At 47.7% G+C, this 13,254-nt stretch overlaps 1 long non-coding RNA gene across 1 annotated transcript; it reads right to left on the reverse strand.

Moving 5' to 3' along the window:
- Positions 1-2,967: 2,967 nt before the first annotated feature.
- LOC128340293 (uncharacterized) lies at positions 2,968-12,724 on the reverse strand. The gene is made up of 3 exons (XR_008313574.1): positions 12,567-12,724; positions 11,003-11,144; positions 2,968-3,107 (listed from the first exon to the last, which is right to left on the reverse strand). It is a non-coding gene; the product is annotated as an uncharacterized LOC128340293 (long non-coding RNA).
- Between the last annotated feature and the right edge of the window lie 530 nt (positions 12,725-13,254).

The following is a 13,254-nucleotide window of genomic DNA, read 5'->3' on the forward strand; positions in this document are numbered from 1 at the left end:
ACAGATGGGGCCTGCTGGGTTTCACAAGGAGTTCCATATTCTAGGCAGGACTACAGAGAAGTCTGAACCTTGGCTGGTGATCTACAACAAGGCTCTTCAGATAACCCAAGTGGGCAGGCAGACTCCTATAAAGTAAAGTGATCCTTCAGGTACCTCGGCCCAAACCATGGAGGGCTTTAAAGGTCAAAATCAGTGCCTTGCATTGGGCCCAGAAGCAAAGAGGGAGGGAACCCATGCAGATCACAAAGAAGAGTCTGGGTGTGATTCTTGATGCCTCTTTGAATATGGAGGCTGAGATCATTGAAGTCACTCGAAAGGCCTTTTTTCAGTTACACCAAATAAGGCGGCTAGCCCCTTATCTGTTCCCTCCGGATTTGACCACTGTGATCCATGCGACAGTCACTTCTAGGTTAGATTATTGCAACTTGCTTTATGTGGGGTTGCCACTGCGCCTAACTTGGAGATTGCAACTGGTGCAGAATGCAGTGGCCAAGGTCCTTACTAAGGCACCTTGGAGAGCACATGTGACACCTTTGCTCTTTCAGCTGCACTGGTTGCCAGTTGAGTCCCGGGTTAGGTTTAAGGTATTAACTTTAACATTTAAAGGCCTACACGGTATGGGTCCTCCATACCTCCAGGACTGCCTTGTTCGATATGTCCCTCGCTGGGTCCTGAGATCAGTCACAAGTAATACCTTGGTGATCCCGGGCCCTAGGGATATTAAACTGCAATCAACAAGAGCCAGGGCCTTCTCAGTGGTGGCCCCGGCTCTGTGGAACGGTCTCCCAGATAACATCGGAGCTCTCCATGATCTATCGGCTTTCCGTAAGGCATATAAGACTGAAATGTTCCATCGGGTGTTCGGTCGCTGAGATAGCTGGCTGTAGAGTGATCTTGTAATCCATGGTTACTATGTCATGTGGAATGAGTACTGTATGGGGTTGAGGTTATAACATTATGTAAGATGTATTTTATAGAATTGTGTTGCTGTATATTGTTTGTAAGCTGCCCTGAGTCCTATGGGAGTAGGGTGACATATAAATCTAACTAAATAAACTGGAATGATGTGCTTATATTGAGCTCTGCTCCTCAGCCTAGATGCAGCATTCTGCCCCAGCCACAGCTTCCAGGCCCTTCTCAAAGATGGTCTTCTAGTTTTTATGTTGCAGTTGTTTGGCAGGCTAAAACCAATAGCAGGGAACTGAGGCAACTTAAGGAAAGAATGGAAGAAAAGAAAAGGCAAAAATGATCTATAGGTCATTAACGCTCAGCCTCCACCTCTTTCCCCTCCACCAGGGTTTGCAAGTTTTTGAAATAATACAGAAACCATCAAAACCTGTTTAGCAGAGGGATAAGGGTTCACTCCATAAACAGCAATCCTGTTTTCAAAGTGCCTGAAAAAACTCTCTGAAAAACCTGTCATCTGTGCCCAGCTGCAGCTAAGGGCCAAACTACATGACATGATGTTAAATGAGCCATTGAGGCCATCCACACGACCTACTTGATGGGTGGGTGGGGGTGAGGCTTCCCAAACCTTGCCTTCCCCTCAGATGATCATGAGTTGTTCGGTGGGAGCATGGAGCGCACTCCCACACAATCAGCCCTGCTCTGTACAGCATGAAGCTGGGCGGATTGATCTGAGGCTGGGACTTCTTGTCCTGGCCTCCATAAATCCCATAATACGCCATGTGCTCCAGCGATGCATTGAGGGAATCCCCCGAGAGATGGGGGCTCCAGGCACCTGTCTGTGTGCAGCTGGGTTTTAAACAGCCTGGCTTTCACACGAGCACATAGCCCGGGTTTAGGGAATACCCTAAACCCTACTTTAGCCTAGAAGCCGGGCTAAAAAGCTGGGCTAGGTGGCACTGGCCCACCAGGATTGGGCCCAATCCTGGCACGTCTCACATGCAGCCTAACCCAGGTTGGTTGTCTCTAGCAGCCTGGGGCAGGTTGCCCATGAGAACAGCAGCCTCATTGTATAATTGGAGGCCTGTCTTGACTCTCAAGGTGTGAAGCCTTGATCTGGATCCAATCCGCAGCATGGAAATAGAGAGAAGTGAACCCTTTATTTAACCCTGGGTTATTTTCCACTGAAAATCTGTCCTCGCCGCAGCTGTTTAACCCCAAGGTGCCATTCTAAAAAATGGCATTTTGGGGGTTAAATAGTCTCTTCAAGGGTGTGTGTGTGTGTGTGTTACTTTGCTGTCCTTTTCAGTAGAAAAATGACAGCGAAGTAAAGGATCTGTATCCCCAATCTCCACATGGGGATAGTGAGAATTATGGAGATACACAGAAATTTGTGTGAAGTGATGCAAGGATCTGTAGTTATTCATAGCAGTATGGGTTTGATAGAAGGAAAAATATTATATGTACTTTAGAAGCACTTCTGTAAAAGTGCTAGGTGACACCCATAACATCCTGTGATTAGAAAGTGTTACTAAGGAACAAAAGGTTACTTAAATGGGACCCACTGACCACATTTGAATGCTCATGAACACATAGGTTCACACACAGTGTAAATGAGATAACAGCCTTTTAAGGAAAGCCATTATTCCTGATGCTAAAATCAAGTTGAAAAGAGTTGACTTTCCAACAGCAGTTTTAAAACCTATTCACACATTATGTTTGGCTCACATACAATAGTACACTTCCTGAACTCTGTATTTGAGAGGGCCTGTACCAAGGATCACTTTTAAGATGAACACATGTACAGTCACTCACAAAAACATGAAATATTGCATTTAGACAATGTAGTGTTTGAATAGGACTTAAGCCTACGCCCATAGTTGACCACAACCTGCCAACCCTTTGTAATGGTTCATTGGGTACTCAATAAACCTCCTATTTTTACTACCTGCCTGTAGTAAAAACTACAAAATGGGTGATAATTGGTGCTATCAAACTCCAGGGAGGCTACGGCTGATGGGCTGTGTTTGGCTTACAATTTTTGGTCATAAATACCACAAATTCCTGGTCTACACAAAAGGTATATATATATGAGAGAGTGTGCAGGGTACAGATTTCCACATGAAAGAATGGATTCCGCTGAGCTTGGCAACATATTTTCCGTATGGTCCCAGTGCCAAAGTATAAAGTTTGCTTCTGCCCTGTCAAGAAAAGAAAATGAGCAAACCCTCAATTATGAGTTGTAAACCTATAAGATGCACATTGCACATTACAGCATATTCCTTCTTCCTTTCTTGGATGCTTCTATCATAGTTGCCAGTTATGTAAATAAATTATTTCATACAAAAAAGGAGATAGCTTATTTGGAAACTAATCCCTGAGGAAAGCCTGGAGACTTGGCAGAGTTAAGAGGGAGACATTTACTTCAGGCTTTTGAGGGATGACAGGGTTCTCATGAGGACATCAAATGGTAATTAACATGTGTTTGCATGGTATACTGTACATAACGTCATCACTTATATAAAGACATATACTTATCGGCAGCAATTTAGGCCATCATGTAGACTAATTTCCATGCCACAAGGTTACAGTTGATTTATAGAACTCACACAATTGCCTTCATCATATAGATCCCCTTAATTAAGACTTGTTAATAACTTAGCAGTTTATCTAATTGGCTAACAGAAAAGGGGGATATACTCTTGCACTCTTGGTGGTGTAGACTTCCCTCCAGGGATCTTCAAGTGCATTACATGAATATTACTAACTGTGACACTGTGAGTTAAGGTCATGAAATTATGCATTTAGAAATCTCCTTGGAATCTGACTCTCTGCAGCCAAACTCTTAGCACATGTGAATACACAGGAAAATTGGAGCAGATTTCAAGCCGTGATGCAAAATGACTAGTGAGAAACCACGTATCCCTAGATGAGGTCCTCCCCACCCCGCATTAAGATTCAGGATGAATTAATTATTACCTTTTTTCTACTAAAAGGTTTTATAATATATTTAGACGTAGACTAGACATGTGTAGACTTCTCTCTTACATGAAGCCTTTGAGTTTGCTTGCCCATTTAAAAATGTATAAGCCAGGATCCAAAGAAATATAATGCACGTGCTCTCCAGAACCATGTATGCAGTCAGAGCTTTGGTTGCTGTTTTTATTCTATCTCAAGCAAAATTCTAGCAAGTAAGTTGTTCATTCACATCATATTTTTTCAAGTGGCACTAGCATCAAGTGACTCAGAACAACTCTGTAAATTAGGTTAGGCAGAAAGCCAGTTGTTTAATCTACCTCAGTCAAGTAAAGTGATTTTCACTTAGGTCCACATATGGTACCCAAGTACAAAATACACATGTTGAATGTGTAAAGACATAGATCCTGAGATACAATGTGATGCTATATGTATCAGTGCTGAACTGTATTTTCTTTAAGTAAACTATCAGTACTTTCAGAGGGATATTGCATGCACACTTCCATCATGCAAACTTGCTGAGGTAGAAAACCAAAACATTGCTGGGTGGGTTCCCAGTCCCAGCATGACACTGGTTGTATCCAAAGATTCCTTGTATCCAGAGGGAAGAGCTTTCTCCAGAGGAAGGAATCTTTGAACACAACGTGCTGGATTTTGTCTTCAGTGAGGTCTTGTTACAGAAATTATTTTTAGCTTAAACAGTAAGGAGATTATACGGTTATTTGAAGAGCGACCTTCACAGAGACTTGTGCCAATTGTTGTATTGCTCTGCCATCAGTTGTCCTGCCTACCTCAGCTTAACATATCCTGTGAGAGTGGGTGCAGTGGAAGCATGAACATGAAGTGCAGTCTGTCATGCAGGCAGCACTGTGTGCAGAGGCGTAACTAGGGAAAACGGCGCCCGGGGCAAGCACTGAAATGGCGCCCCCCCGCCCCCCCAACATACTACATTATACTTAGGTTTTTCCTCACAAGCGCCCGCCGCCGCCGCCAAGCCAGGCCACTGACTGGCTGCCAGGTGCCAGCAAAGCAATGGGGGGGCCGCAGGCGGCGCGGAAGGGACCGCTCGTGGGGAAGGGGGCACCGACACGCTCCCTTGACTGCTGCAGTGCTGCTGCACTGAGCAGGAAACATTTGTATTAACAAAAAAATTTTTAAAAAATTAAAAAATTTGGTCATGGCGGCGCCCCCCAAGTGACCAGAAAAGATGGCGCCCGGGGCACATGCCCCCCCTGCCCCCCCTATAGTTACGCCTCTGACTGTGTGAAATAATGTGCTAGGGCTGCCCTTGATTACCGGGTGCCCTAGTGAGCATGCATTGGACATGCAATTCAAACATGCACACCAAAGAGCAAAGGATGCTGGTGACATTTACTCAAAACATGTTGTCAACCAGCCCAAAATTCTGACATGTTCTCGCTTTCTCCCAGCTGGCCAATGGATCAAAACAAAAACAAAACATCAGCTGGGATGTCCCTTCTGGCTGGTTGGAATCTCTGTCTGCAGGGAAACTGGAGTGAGGGAAGGATCAATGGGGCCTGTCACAGACACTAGCCTACAACACTGCATTACAGGTATAGGTCTAACAATTTCCCCTAGATCAGGATAAATGATGTCCCTTTGATTATGTCACACATTTTTCAGAAGTACTTCGTTCCGATCCACTGATAAATTGAAGCACAGCAGGGCTGAGAGACTTCCAAGATAATTTTCTTGGTATTAATGCTGCATGTTGTACCAAAGCATACCACATGACATGCCTGGATAGCAGGTTGAAATACAAACTTGAGGGGCAAAATGAGATGAGTCCGGGAGGCCATTTTTGTGTCTGCCCCATTCTTGTATGAAGCCCCATTCTCATGTAAAGCAGGGGTGGGCTAACTTGTCTTTGCATGAAAAGCAGCACATGGCAAAGGGAATAAACTCACCTTCTAGCCCTCCTTAGCCTTTAGTTACATAGGAACATAGGAAGGTGCCTTTCACTGTGTCAGACCATTGGTTCATCTAGCTCAGTATTGTCTAGACAAATTGGCAGTAGTTCCTCCAAGGTTACAAGCTCAGGGGTCTTTCCCAGTCCTATCTGGAGATGCTAGGGAGGGCACTTGGAACTTTTGGCATGCAAGCATGCAGATGCTCTTTCCAGAGCAGCCCCATCCCCTAAGGGGAATATCTTACAGTGCTCACATGTAGTCTCCCTCCCAAATGCAAACCAGAGAAGACCTTACTTAGCAAAGGGAACAATTTGTGCTTGCTATCATAAGATCAGCTCTTATCAGTTTTGACTCCTCAAATGACCACACTGCACATGTGTGGAGGCCCCCTGAACAGTGGGGGTGGTGGGGCACCTTCCCTGCAGGATGCTGGGCTGAATGCTGCTGGTTCCCGGAGGATGCTGGATAGTGGAGGCAGGTAGGCCATCTGTTTTAAAAGTTATATCTCACTGTCCTCACCAGCAGCCCTGGAGAAGTCCTCATTGGCCACTGCTGGTTAGGAGGCTCTTGTCAAACAGGTTTTCTTTCTTTTCTGGTTTGGTATAGTATATTTTGTTGTTTTTGTTATTCCCCCCCCCCTTGTTTTGTTAAGCTTTCTTTCTTTCTTTCTTTCTTTCTTTCTTTCTTTCTTTCTTTCTTTCTTTCTTTCTTTTTCTTTTTAGGACATCCTCCCTTTGTTTTTGCTTTTGGCATTGTCTCCCTTTCTCCTTTACATGGATTATGTTTTGTATAACCGTTAACACCAGCTGTCACCAACTGTTAATGGTTTTCCTCCATCGAGCATTGCCTAACATGTCCTTTTAATGGGATACATTTTTCTCATAATGTCAGTCAATATTAATATTAAAATATTGAAATGTCTGGTTTCTGTTACTTGAACAATTTCTGTAGCTGCTTTTCTTTGATATCTCCAGTTGGGTTGGGAAACATAGTTCTGTTTCAATAGTGGAGCATTACATGTCATTGACATCTTGATTCTATGAAAGAGTCCACAAGTGGCCACTATTATCTCTACAGGAATTGCTTAATTGCAACAGGAAATGGATGTGGTTGTGTCTGTCTTTTATTGATATTGCATTTAATTTTCATAACGCTGCTTTGACTGGCAGTTGAAATTGTAGTAATGAACTCTTTGTATGTAGCCTAGCCTTAGTAGATCTTGTCCTGTGCACTGAACTACACATGCAACATTTAAAATATTCTGCTAGATATAACTAGTAATTTGTAGCTACATGCAGTTCAAATGCCACCTAAAACTATAAACAGCAAGGAAATTCATCTTTTAAAAGGTGGCAGATGGTATGCAGTACACTTAATTAGTTTTCTTCTTATTATTATTATTATTAGTAGTAGTAGTACAAGTAGTTACTGGAGGAAAAAAGAAGATTCTCATTTTATTTCCAGTTCTGCACCTAGATAAGGGGGCTGTAAGAAGAACAAAGCAGTGTGGGGGGAAAGGAGAAAATGGAAGTCTTTCCATTAGGGCTGCAATGTTTGATTAAACAATTGTGAAAAATTTATAAACTACAACAGTGCTGCAATTAATAAAGATTAATAATTAATAATGGACTTAATTAACAAATTGATGATTAATAAATAAATAAATTAAGCTATATAGGATGTGCACGAACGGCTTGTGCAAGTGTGGGTGGAGAGGGGCGCGGTTCCCTTAAAAAGCAGGTAAGCTCCACTGCTACCCCAGGGTCCTCAGAAGGGCCCACTGCTAATCTCTGGGACCAGAAGCGCACTAACCCCCGGACCTTGGGGACCCGGTCCAGTCCTCCAAGGTCCAGGGGAGCCTCCAAATGGCCGGAGCTCTTACCACAGCCAAGGGGTGGCTGCGGGGTGGCGGGAGTGGAGCTGTCCTTCTCCCCCCTCCCCTAGTGGTGGTGGGGTGTGAGCAGGAATGACGCTGAGCCCACCCATTCAGGCCAGCATCTTGAAGCAACTGCGAGGCATGCCTGCACAGTTTAGAGATCGTCACAAGCCCGTGATGTCTTCATGCATAGGGATTTGCAAGCACAGAAATCCTATTTACAATAATGCAAAGGTTGTTAGGAATATAATATACCACAATTCCTTTAGCAGGGCTTATTTACAAGAAGAGTTTGGGAATATTAGGAGAGGAGAGCTGGTCTTGTGGTAGCAAGCATGACTTGTCCCCATAGCTAAGCAGGGTCTGCCCTGGTTGCATCTGAATGGGAGACTTGATGTGTGAGCACTGCAAGATATTCCCCTTAGGGGATGAAGCTGCTCTGGGAAGAGCAGAAGGTTTCAAGTTCCCTCCCTGGCTTCTCCAAGATAGGGCTGAGAGAGATTCCTGCCTGTAACCTTGGAGAAGCCGCTGCCAGTCTGTGAAGACAATACTGAGCTAGATAGACCAGTGGTCTGACTCAGTATATGGCAGTTTCCTATGTTCCTAATATTAATGCACTATAAAATACAGGGGCTTATTTACAGAAACCCAAGAGGTCTAGGCCTCATTCCTTCACAGTAGCAAAGAAAATATTTGGGGCCCACCCAGGTAGGGAGGCAGGGGTGTGCAAAACCACTTTGAGTGCCTGACCACCCATCTCGCACTGCCTGACCCACCCATCTCTGACCGCTGCTGTGTGAGCGACCCACTTTTCTGCCACCACTGCCTGACTCTCACCTTTCTACTGCCACTGCCTGATCTGCCCACCTTTCGCAACTGCCACCTGAAATGCCCACCCCTCGCTGCTGCTGCCTGATCTGCATGCCTCTTGCCACCACCTGACCTGCCCGCCTTTCTGCCATCACTGTCCGACCTGACCACCTTTCTGTTGCCACCTTGACTTACCTGCTTTTTGCCGCCACCTAAACCACCTGCCTCTTGCTGCTGCCTGACCTGCTCACCTCCTGCAACTGCCGCCTGACTGGCCTGCCTCTTGCAATTGCCGCCTGACCTGTCCACCTCTCACTGCTGCCGCCTGACCTGTCCACCTCTTGCCACTGCCGCCTGACCTGTATGCCTCTTGCCACTGCCCCCTGACCTGCCCGCCATCACCGCCTGACCTGCCCACCTTTCTGTTGCCACCTTGACCCACCTGCCTCTCGCCACCACCTGACCTGCCCACCTCTCGCCTTTGCCACCTGACCCGCCCATCTCCCACTGCTGCTGCCTGACCTGCCCGCCTCGTGCTGCCGCCACCTGACCCGCCTGCATCTATGCCACCGCTGCCTGACCCACCCACCTCTCTGCCACTGCCACCTGACCCCATCTGTCTTTCTGTCACTGACACCTGACCATGCCAGTCAGATTGGTGAGACACCTGCCCCCATTTTATATTTATTTCTACTAGCTGACCCGTGCGGCTGCCGCCGCCCTGCGGTGGCCGAGTGCGGCGGCCGCCGCCTCGCCTCCGCGGCCAGGCCCGGCCAGTCCCGCCGCCTCGCTTCCGCGGCCAGGCCCGGCCAGGCCAGGCTACCTCTCTCTCTCCTCCCGCCCCCCGTCTCCGGCGGGGCAGAGTGCGGCGGCCGCCGCCAGTGGGCCTGGCCGGCCCCAGAGTGCCGCCGCCGATGCCACGGCCGGCCCCAGAGTGCTGCCATCAGGCCCGCCGCCTTGCCTCCGCGGCCGGGCCCAGCCCGGCCAGTCCCGCCGCCTCGCCTCCGTGGCCCGGCCAGTCCTGCTGCCTCGCTTCCACGGCTGGGCCCGGCCCCGCCGCCTCGCTGGGCCCCGCCGCCTTGCCCCGCCTCGCTGGGCCCGCCGCTCGCTGGGCCCCGCCACCACGGCCTGGCCCGCCGCCATCGCTCTGGGCCCGCCGCCTCGCCCCGCCTCACGGCCGCAGCCGCCGCCGCCACCTTGCTGGGCTCCGCTTCTGCGGCCCTGGGCCCGCCGCCTTGCCTCCGCAGCCGCCCAGCAAGCGAATTCTCCTAAGTGTGCTGCCAACCAATCGGGCGCCCCCTGCAGCCCAGCCAATCAGCTGGGCTGCCGGGACGCATTTCTCCTGGGCACACCCAGGAGAATTATATATATAGATTTCTTGGTTAGTTCTTGTTAGTTTTGTTTGGTGGTTCTTTTTAGGTTTGGGGGGGGGGGTGCCTGTGTTTTTTTCTTTTCTGCGCTTAGGTTTCAGGTGTGCTGTTGTTGTTCTAGGTTGTAGTGCTTTTGTTGTAGTAGACTTGGTTGGTTTTTGTGGTTGGTGTGTAGTAGTTAGGTTCTGGTTCTGTGCTTAGGTGCTTTTGTGTGTAGTTACTTGGTTTTTCTTGTTTACTCGGGCCTAGTTTGTGGGAAGGGATGTCGAGGAGGGTGCAGAGTAGGTCTAGGAGCAGGGTGGGCAGAGGGAGGGGTGATGCTGGTTGGGGGGGGCAGCAGTGAGAGGGGCCTACTCCCCAAATCTTCCAGGAGCTGGTCATTGTGTGCAAGCTCACCCTTTCGGTGATGCCTGCTCCCGCACTGCGGCTGCCTATGGAGGCTGAGGTGGTAGTAGTGGGGGGCGGAGCACAGCCTGGGAAGAAGGACCTCTTCTTTCTAGCCCAGCCAGATCCCCCCTCCTCCCCACTGATCCCCCCTCTCAGTGTGACCCCTGCCTAGTCCAAGACTGAGGAGAAGCTGGAGCTGGAGGATATCATTCCTGTTGCCACAGGACCTTCACAGCAACAGAAAATGGAGGGTGTTGGGGGTGCTGGTGAGGGCCAACCAGCAGGCCCAGTAGCACCAGCAACACCCAAGCTGTCCTAGACCGGTGGCAACACTGTGTGGTGGCATCAAAAGAGAATCCAAATATATACATATATTATTTTAATTTAATTATAATAAACCCTTAGGGAACACTATTCAATTATGTAAGGTGTTATAAAACTCAACCAATAAAACTATATTTATATACTCATAAAATAGTCCTTGAGATGATCTCTATATCAAATTAAAAAGTCCAATAGTCCAGAAACTCATCAATAAGATGGGAGAAGTCCAAGTCAATCTTCCCAATGTCTTGTTTTAGCTGAGGGAGCATAGTTTTGCTAGCATCTGTTCATGGATATGCCATGACATGTTTCAACTCTAGTTGAGTATTCTTCAGTGGCAAATATTTTAAATACCTATGTATGTTACACATTGTTTTGTTATGGGAGTAAGTTATAGCAGGATCAGGAGGCTGGATACTTACTTTAGTAGTACCACTAGAGAGCTTTACACACATGGCTTTTAGCTTTTAGACTCCATTGCTCCTTCCTCACCTGGGCATTCCTTCTTCTTCTTCTTCTTCCCAAAAGCCCCTCTGGGGCCCTCTAGTCCTGCCACCTGGTTAACTGATTGGGAAGGTGCAGAGTATGAGTTATGTTTTTAACCAGTGCTTCTGGGATCCCCTAAACAGTGGGCCCCCCTATAGTTGGAAGGTTTGCCTCATGAGAGTGCAGTTAAATGGAGAGCTGAAAACAAAGTAGTGTTTCTGTTTTCTCTGGTGGACTGGTTCTCTCATGGAAAGGCTAACTGGCACAAGGACAAGAGTGAGCTGGGTTTTTCTCCTTGCTTCTCCTTGTCTGCAAGCCTGGTGGCAACCTTGGTTACAGTGAACCAAACCCCAGGATGCTTTGCCTGCCTTAATATACATATCCCCTCCTAGGAAGTCAATAAGATACGTTCTTGGAGTACCAGATGAGCAGCCCCAGGCCTTCCCAGGATCAGCAAGCAGTGCCTTCCCTGGAATTCTCAAGTATGTCCCTTAGTCTGGTCCCCCCACCCTGCTTTGTGTACACTAAGACCAAAGAAACCACACCCCATTGATAAAATCTGAGAGCTCCAGGAATGGGGCTAGTTCAGGTGTTAGGTCAAACATGCTCCTTCGCACATGTGTCTGTTCTTCTTTTATTTAAAGCACGCTTTCCCCAATGCTGTTCCATCCCTTTAAATTTGGGAACTGCAGGGACTGCCGTCCCTGTTGCCAAGCAAGGGCAGGAGGAGTTACAGAGGGTGAGTTATCAGCTCCGAAAGGTGGCCAGTGAGAAACGTGGCCACCTTATAGAACTGATACATCTATAGGCTGCTCTGAGTCGGCCTCTATGGTGGCGGGAGGAGCTTGTGCATGGAACCCAGGTTATAGTGGCAGAATTCGTATGACACAATGCTGCCTTCTAACCTCAGGTTTCAGCAGCAAAACTCACTACAAACCGACGGTTTCTAATTCAAGTTTGGGAATGAAAACAGAACTGTGGTTGGAGACTAAACCACAGCTTCACACTTTCAGATGATCACCAACTCAAACCTCTGGCACATTTACCTCTGGTTTGGCGTTATGTCCAAACCGGGCCTATGATTTACTTCAATGGTATTACATCCACCAATTACTTCTACTGGTGTTACACTTATATATCAATCTTGAATTTCTCTAATTCACTCATTTTATAAACTTAGCCAGCATTCTTTAGGGTAAGTGTTGAACAGAAATGGTTTAATGTTGCTATTTTAAATTTAAAAGGCCAGACTGATATGGCATTCAAATAAGTAGAAAATCATTAGTTTGTATTTTAGGGATAACATCACTATTAAAGCTTCTGCTTATGAGACTTTACATATCACTTGTATTCTGTAGGGATGTGCAGACCGGTCTGGCGGTCCAGGAGCTCAGGATCGAACTGACCCCCCCCCCCCCCGCCCTGATTCCATCTGGACCAGAACCAAACCTCCAGACAGTTCATGGATTTTTAATTTTTTTTTAATGAATATAAAAGTACCTTTAGGCCCTTGGGGGGGCTTCCTGTATGCCGTGGGTGGTGGTGTCTGCGAGGGTTCCCCTCCCCCTCGCCGGCCTCTGAAATCACTGCCGTGGCCTGGGAATCTGAGCATTTTTGGCCCATTTGGGCCTCTGTAGAAAGCGGTGGCAGCCATTTTGCCCACCACCGCACATGTGTAAATGGCCTCTGCAAAGCCATGGCCTCACAGAGGCCATTTACACATGCGCAGCAGCAGCCAAAATGGCCACCGCCGCTTACTACAGAGTAGTAATGAACAAGTCAAAAATGCTCAGATTCCTGGGCTGTGGCAGTGATTTCAGAGGCCGGTGGGGGGGTAGGGGAACCCTCGTGGACCCCCATCCCCACCCCCGCGGCATACAAGAAGGTACTTTTCTATTCATTTAGGGTTTGTTTTTTTTTAAAATCCACGAACTGTCCGGACCCAGATAGGACCGGGGTGGAGGGGTTCAGTGGGGGCCGGACCGGACTTGGCTAGTCTGGTTCATCTGGACTCTTAACCAAACCGGGCCAGCCAGTTCCTTGCACACCCCTAGTATTCTGCAGGCATACATACCTTCCTGGCTGCCCCTTGGGCCTATCCTTCCCTCTGTCTCAGGCTTATGCAAGTATGTGACTGGGGAACTCCAGCCACCTGCACATGTGTGGCTTTGATGCTTGCTCTGTGCTA

The sequence above is a fragment of the Hemicordylus capensis genome, chromosome 1, assembly GCF_027244095.1.
Source record: "Hemicordylus capensis ecotype Gifberg chromosome 1, rHemCap1.1.pri, whole genome shotgun sequence".
Taxonomy (NCBI): Eukaryota; Metazoa; Chordata; class Lepidosauria; order Squamata; family Cordylidae; genus Hemicordylus; species Hemicordylus capensis.